Here is a 7,494-nt window from a genome sequence, read left to right on the forward strand (position 1 = left end):
GCATAGACAGTGGGAAGAGTCAGTCTTCTTCTACGTAAGTCGGCATTGTGCCTTTTGGATTTTATTCCGATGCAATTTCTGTGTTTGATCGTCAATAAGAAGGTCCAATGTATACTGTAATTCTGAAGTGAAGCATCGGAATCTATGACTAGTGTCACAGGAATGGTTCAAACACAGTCAGTAAGAGGAGTCAGTCTTCTTGTACTTAAGTCGGCATTGTGGCTTTTCAATTTAATTCCGATGAAATTTCTGTGTTTCATCGTCAATAAGAATGTCCAAGGGATACAGTAAACCTGGAGTGAAGCATCGGTATCTATAACTAGTGTCACAGGAATGGTTCAAAACATAGGCAGTAAGAAGAGTCAGTCTTCTTGTTACTTAAGTCGCAATTGTGCCTTTTCTATTTAATTCCGGTGCAATTTCTGTGATTCATCGTCAATAAGAAGGTCAGAGGGATACAATATACCTGAAGTGAAGCATCGGAATCCATAACTAGTGTCACAGGAATGGTTCAAAACAAAGTCAGTAAGAAGAGTCAGTCTTCTTGTCCTTAAGTCGGCATTGTGCCTTTTGTATTTAATTCCGATGCAATTTCTGTGTTTCATCGTCAAAAAGAAGGTAAGAGGGATACAGTAAACCTGGAGTGAAGCATCGGAATCTATAACTAGTGTCACAGGAATGGTTCAAAACATAGACAGTAAGCAGAGTCAGTCTTCGTGTACTTAAGCCGGAATTTTGCCTTTTGTATTTAATTCCGATGCAATTTCTGTGTTTCATCGTCAATAAGAAGGTCCAAGGGATACAGCAAACCTGAAGTGAAGCATCGGAATATATAACTAGTGTCACAGGAATGGTTCAAAACATAGTCAGTAAGAAGAGTCTGTCTTCTAGTACTTAAGTCGGCATTGTGGCTTTTCAATTTCATTCCGATGCAATTTCTGTGTTTCATCGTCAATAACAAGGTCCAAGGGATACAGTAAACCTTTAGTGAAGCATCGGAATCTATAACTGGTGTCAATGGAATGGTTCAAATCATAGACAGTAAGAAGAGTCAGTCTTCTTGTACTTAAGTCGGCATTGTGCCTTTTGTATTTAACTCCGATGCCATTTCAGTGTTTCATCGGCAATAAGAAACTCAGAGGGATACAGTAAACCTGAAGTGAAGCATCGGAATCTATAGCTAGTGTCACAGGTATGGTTCAAAACATAGTCAGTAAGAAGAGTGAGTCTTCTTGTCCTTAAGTAGGCATTGTGCCTTTTGTATTTAATTCCGATGCTATTTCTGTGTTTCATCGTCAATTAGAAGGTCCAAGGGATACAGTAAGCCAGGAGTGAAGCATCGGAATCTATAATTAGTGTCACAGGAATGGTTCAAAGCATAGACAGTAAGAAGAGTCAGTCTTCTTGTACTTAAGTCGGCATTATGCCTTTTGTATTTAATTCCGATGCAATTTCTGTGTTTCATCGTCAATAAGAAGGTCCAAATGATATGGTAAACCTGGAGTGTTGCATCGGAATCTATAAATAGTGTCCCATGAATGGTTCAAAGCATAGACAGTAAGAAGAGTCAGTCATCGTGTACTTAAGTCGGCATTGTGCCCTTCGAATTTAATTCCGGTGCATTTTCTGTGCTTCACCGTCAATAAGAAGGTCAGAGGGATACAGTTCACCTGAAGTGATGCATCGGAATCTATAACTAGTGTCACAGGAATGGTTCAAACATAGACAGTAAGAAGTGTCAGTCTTCTTGTTCTTAAGTCGGCATTGAGCTTTTGTATTTAATTCCGATGCAATATCTGTGTTTCATCGTCAATTAGAAGGTCAGAGGGATACAGTAAACCGGAAGTGAAGCATCGGAATCTGTAACTAGTGTCACAGGAATGGTGCAAATCATTGTCAATAAGAAGAGTCGGTCTTCATGTACTTAAGTCGGCATTGTGCCTTTTGTATTTAATTCCGATGCAATATCTGTGTTTCATCGTCAATACGAACGTACAAGGGATACGGTAAACCTGAAGTGAAACATCGGAATCTATAACTAGTGTCACAGGAATGGTTCAAAACATAGACTGTAGGAAGAGTCAGTGTTCTTGTACTTAAGTCGGCAATGTGCTTTTTGTATTTAATTCCGATTCAATTTCTGCGTTTCATCGTCAATAAGAAGGTCAGAGGGATACAGTAAACCTGAAGTGAAGCATCGGAATCTATAACTAATGTCACAGGAATGGTTCAAACATAGTCAGTAAGAAGAGTCAGTCTACTTGTACTTAATTCGGCAATGTGCCTTTTGTATTTAATTCCGATGCAATTTCTGTGTTTCATCGTCAATAAGAAGGTCCAAGAGATACAGTAAACCTGGAGTGAAGCATCGGAATCTATAACTAGAGTCACAGTAATGGTTCAAAACATAGGCAGTGAGAAAAGTCAGTCTTCTTGTACTTAAGTCGGCATAGTGCCTTTTGTATTTAATTCCGATGCAATTTCTGTGTTTCATCGTCAATAAGAAGGTCCATGGGGTTCAGTAAACCTGAAGTGAAGCATCGGAATCTATAACTAGTGTCACTGGATTGGTTCAAAAGATAGACAGTAAGAAGAGTCAGTCTTCTTGTACTTAAGTCGGCATTGTGCCTTTTGTATTTAATTCAGATGCAATTTCTGTGTTTCATCGTCAATAAGAAGGTCCAAATGATACGGTAAACCTGGAGTGTAACATCGGAATCTATAACTAGTGTCTCAGGAATGGTTCAAAACATAGACAGTAAGAAGAGTCAGTCCTCGTGTACTTAAGTCGGCATTGTGCCTTTCGTATTTAATTCCGATGCAATTTCTGTGTTTCACCGTCAATAAGAAGGTCAGAGGGATACAGTAAACCTGAAGTGAGGCATCGGAATCTATAACTAGTGTCAAAGGAATGGTTCAAACATAGACAGTAAGAAGAGTCAGTGTTCTTGTACTTAAGTCAGCATTGAGCCTTTTGTATTCAATTCCGATGCAATATCTGTGTTTCATCGTCAATAAGAAGGTCAGAGGGATACAGCAATCCGGAAGTGAAGCATCGGAATCTGTAACTAGTGTCACAGGAATGGTGCAAATCATTGTCAATAAGAAGAGTCGGTCTTGATGTACTTAAGTCGGCATTGTGCCTTTTATATTTAATTCCGATGCAATTTCTGTGTTTCATCGTTAATAAGAACGTACAAGGGATACAGTAAACCGAAGTGAAGCATCGGAATCTATAACTAGTGTCACAGGAATGGTTCAAAACATAGTCAGTAGGAAGAGTCAGTCTTCTTCTCCTTATGTCGGCATTGTGACTGTTGTATTTAATTCCGGTGCAATTTCTGTGTTTCATTGTCAATAAGAAGGTCCAAGGGATACAGTAAACCTGGAGTGAAGCATCGGAATCTATAACTAGTGTCACAGGAATGGTTCAAATTATAGTCAGTAAGAAGAGTCAGTCTTCTTGTACTTAAGTCGGCATTGTGCCTTTTCTATTTAATTCCAATGGAATATCTGTGTTTTATCGTCAATAACAAGGTCCAATTGATACAGTAAACCTGGAGTGAAGCTCCGGAATCTATAACTAGTGTCAATGGAAAGGTTCAAATCATAGACAGTAACAAGAGTCAGTCTTCTTGAACTTAAGTCGGCATTGTGCCTTTTGTATTTTACTCCGATGCCATTTCTGTGTTTCATCGTCAATAGGAAAGTCAGAGGGATACAGTAAACCTGAAGTGAAGCATCGGAATCTATAGCTAGTGTCAGAGGACTGGTTCAAAACATAGTCAGTAAGGTGAGTCAGCCTTATTGTCCTTTAGTCGGCATTGTGCCTTTTGTATTTAATTCCGATGCAATTTCTGTGTTTCTTCGTCAATAAGTAGGTCCAAGGGATACAGTAAACCTGGAGTGAAGCATCGGAATCTATAACTAGTGGCACAGGAATGGTTCAAAACATAGACAGTAAGAAGAGTCAGTGTTCTTGTACTTAAGTCGGCTATGTGCCTTTTGTATTTAATTCCGATGTAATTTCTGTGTTTCATCGTCAATAAGAAGGTCCAACGGATACAGTAAACCTGGAGTGGAGCATCGGAATCTATAGCTAGTGTCACAGGAATGGTTCGAAACATAGAAAGTAAGAAGAGTCAGTGTTCGTGTACCTAAGTCGGCATTTTGCCTTTTGTATTTAATTTCGATGCAATTTCTGTGTTTCATCGTCAATAAGAAGGTCCAAGGGATACAGTAAACCTGAAGTGAAGCATCGGAGTCCTTAACTAGTGTCACAGGAATGGTTCAAAACATAGTCAGTAAGAAGAGTCAGTCGTCTTGTACTTAAGTCGGCATTGTGCATTTGTATTTAATTCCGATGCAATTTCTTTGTTTCATCGTCAATAAGAATGTCCAAGGGATGCAGTAAACCTGAAGTGAAGCATCGGAATCTATAACTAGTGTCACAGGAATGGTTGAAATCATTGTCAATAAGAAGAGTCGGTCTTCATGTACTTGAGTCGGCTTCGTGCCATTTGTATTTAATTCGGATGCAATTTCCGTGTTTCATCGTCAATACGAAGGTACAAGGGAAACAGTAAACATGAAGTGAAGCATCGGAACCTATAACTAATGTCACAGGAATGGTTCAAACCATAGACAGTAGGAAGAGTCAGTGTTCTTGTACTTAACTCGGCATTGTGCCTTTTGTACTTAATTCCGATGCAATTTCTGTGTTTCTTCGTCAATAAGAAGGTCTAAGGGATACAGTAAACCTGAAGTGAAGCATCGGAATCTACAACTAGTGTCACAGGATTGGTTCAAAACATAGACAGTAATAAGAGTCAGTCTTCTTGTACATAAGTCGGCATTGTGCCGTTTCTATTTAATTCCGATGCAATTTCTGTGTTTCATCGTCAATAAGAAGGTCAGAGGGATACAGTAAACCTGAAGTGAAGCATCGGAATCTATAACTAGTGTCACAGGAATGGTTCAAAACATAGTCAGTAAGAAGAGTCAGTCTTCTTGAACTTAAGTCGGCATTGTGCGTTTTCTATTTAATTCCGATGAAATTTCTGTGATTCATCGTCAATAAGAATGTCCAAGGGATACAGTAAACCTGAAGTGATGCATCGGACTCTATAACAAGTGTCACAGAAATGGTTCAAAACATAGACAGTCGGAAGAGTGAGTCTTCTGTTCCTTAAGTCGGCATTGTGCCCTTTGTATTTAAATACGATGCAATTTCTGTGTTTCATCATCAATAAGAAGGTCCAACGGATACAGTAAACCTGGAGTGGAGCATCGGAATCTATAGCTAGTGTCACAGGAATGGTTCGAAACATAGAAAGTAAGAAGAGTCAGTGTTCGTGTACAGAAGTCGGCATTTTGCCTTTTGTATTTAATTCCGATGCAATTTCTGTGTTTCATCGTCAATAAGGAGGTCCAAGGGATACAGTAAACCTGAAGTGATGCATCGGAGTCCTTAACTAGTGTCACAGGAATGGTTCAAATCATAGTCAGTAAGAAGAGTCAGTCTTCTTGTACTTAAGTCGGCATTGTGCATTTGTATTTAATTCCGATGCAATTTCTTTGTTTCATCTTCAATAAGAATGTAGAAGGGATACAGTAAACCTGAAGTGAAGCATCGGACTCTACAACTAGTGTCACAGAAATGGTTCAAAACATAGACAGTCGGAAGAGTGAGTCTTCTTTTCCTTAAGTCGGCATTGTGCCCTTTGTATTTAAATACGATGCAATTTCTGTGTCTCATCGTCAATAAGAAGGTCAGAGGGATACAGTAAACCTGAAGTGAAGCATCGGAATCTATAACTAGTGTCACTGGAATGGTTCAAAATATAGACAGTTAGAAGTGTGAGTCTTCTTGTACTTAAGTGGGCATTGTGCCTTTTGTATTTAATTCCGATGCAATTTCTGTGATTCATCTTCAATAAGAATGTAGAAGGGATACAGTAAACCTGAAGTGAAGCATCGGACTCTACAACTAGTGTCACAGAAATGGTTCAAAACATAGACAGTCGGAAGAGTGAGTCTTCTTTTCCTTAAGTCGGCATTGTGCCCTTTGTATTTAAATACGATGCAATTTCTGTGTCTCATCGTCAATAAGAAGGTCCAAGGGAAACAGTAAACCTGAAGTGAAGCATCGGAATCTATAACTAGTGTCGCCGGAATGTTTCAAATCATAGACAGTACGAAGAGACAGTCTTCTTGTACTTAAGTCGGCATTGGGCCATTTGTATTTAATTCCGATGCAATTTCTGTGTTTCATCGTCAATAAGAAGGTCCAAGAGACACAGTAAACCTGGAGATTTGCATCGGAATCTATAACTATTGTCACAGGAATGGTTCAATTCATAGACAGTAAGATGAGTCAGTCTTCGTGTACTTTAGTCGGCATTTTGCCTTTAGTATTTAATGCCGATGCAATTTCTCTGTTTCATCGTCAATAAGAAGGTCCAAGGGATACAGGAAACCTGAAGTGAAGCATCGGAATCTATAACTAGTGTCACAGGAATGGTTCAAAACATAGTCAGTAAGAAGAGTCAGTCTTCTTGAACTTAAGTCGGCATTGTGCGTTTTCTATTTAATTCCGATGCAATTTCTGTGTTTCATCGTGAATAACAAGGTCCAAGGGATACAGTAAACCTGGAGTGGTGCATCGGAATCTATAACTAGTGTCCATGGAATGGTTCAAAACATAGACAGTAAGAAGAGTCAGTCTTCTTGTACTTATGTCGGCATTGTGCCTTTTGTATTTAACTCCGATGCCTTTTCTGTGTTTCATCGTCTATAAGATGGTCCAAGGGATACAGTAAACCTGGAGTAAAGCATCGGAATCTATAACTAGTGTCACAGGAATGGTTCAAAACATAGACAGTAAGAAGAGTCAGTCTTCTTGTACGTAAGTCGGCATTGTGCCTTTTGTATTTAATTCCGATGCAATTTCTGTGTTTCATCGTCAATAAGAAGGTCCAAGCGATACAGTAAACCTGAAGTGAAGCAACGGAATCTATAACTAGTGTCACACTAATGGTTCAAAACAAAGTCAGTAAGAAGAGTCAGTCTTCTTGTACATAAGTCGGCATTGTGCCTTTTCTATTTAATTCCGATGCAATTTCTGTGTTTCATCGTCAATAAGAAGGTCAGAGGGATACAGTAAACCTGAAGTGAAGCATCGGAATCAATAACTAGTGTCACTGGAATGGTTCAAAATATAGACAGTTAGAAGTGTGAGTCTTCTTGTACTTAAGTCGGCATTGTGCCTTTTGTATTTAATTCCGATGAAATTTCTGTGATTCATCGTCAATAAGAATGTCCAAGGGATACAGTAAACCTGAAGTGATGCATCGGACTCTATAACAAGTGTCACAGAAATGGTTCAAAACATAGACAGTCGGAAGAGTGAGTCTTCTGTTCCTTAAGTCGGCATTGTGCCCTTTGTATTTAAATACGATGCAATTTCTGTGTTTCATCATCAATAAGAAGGTC

This window comes from Schistocerca piceifrons, unplaced genomic scaffold, assembly GCF_021461385.2.
Source record: "Schistocerca piceifrons isolate TAMUIC-IGC-003096 unplaced genomic scaffold, iqSchPice1.1 HiC_scaffold_2489, whole genome shotgun sequence".
NCBI lineage: Eukaryota > Metazoa > Arthropoda > Insecta > Orthoptera > Acrididae > Schistocerca > Schistocerca piceifrons.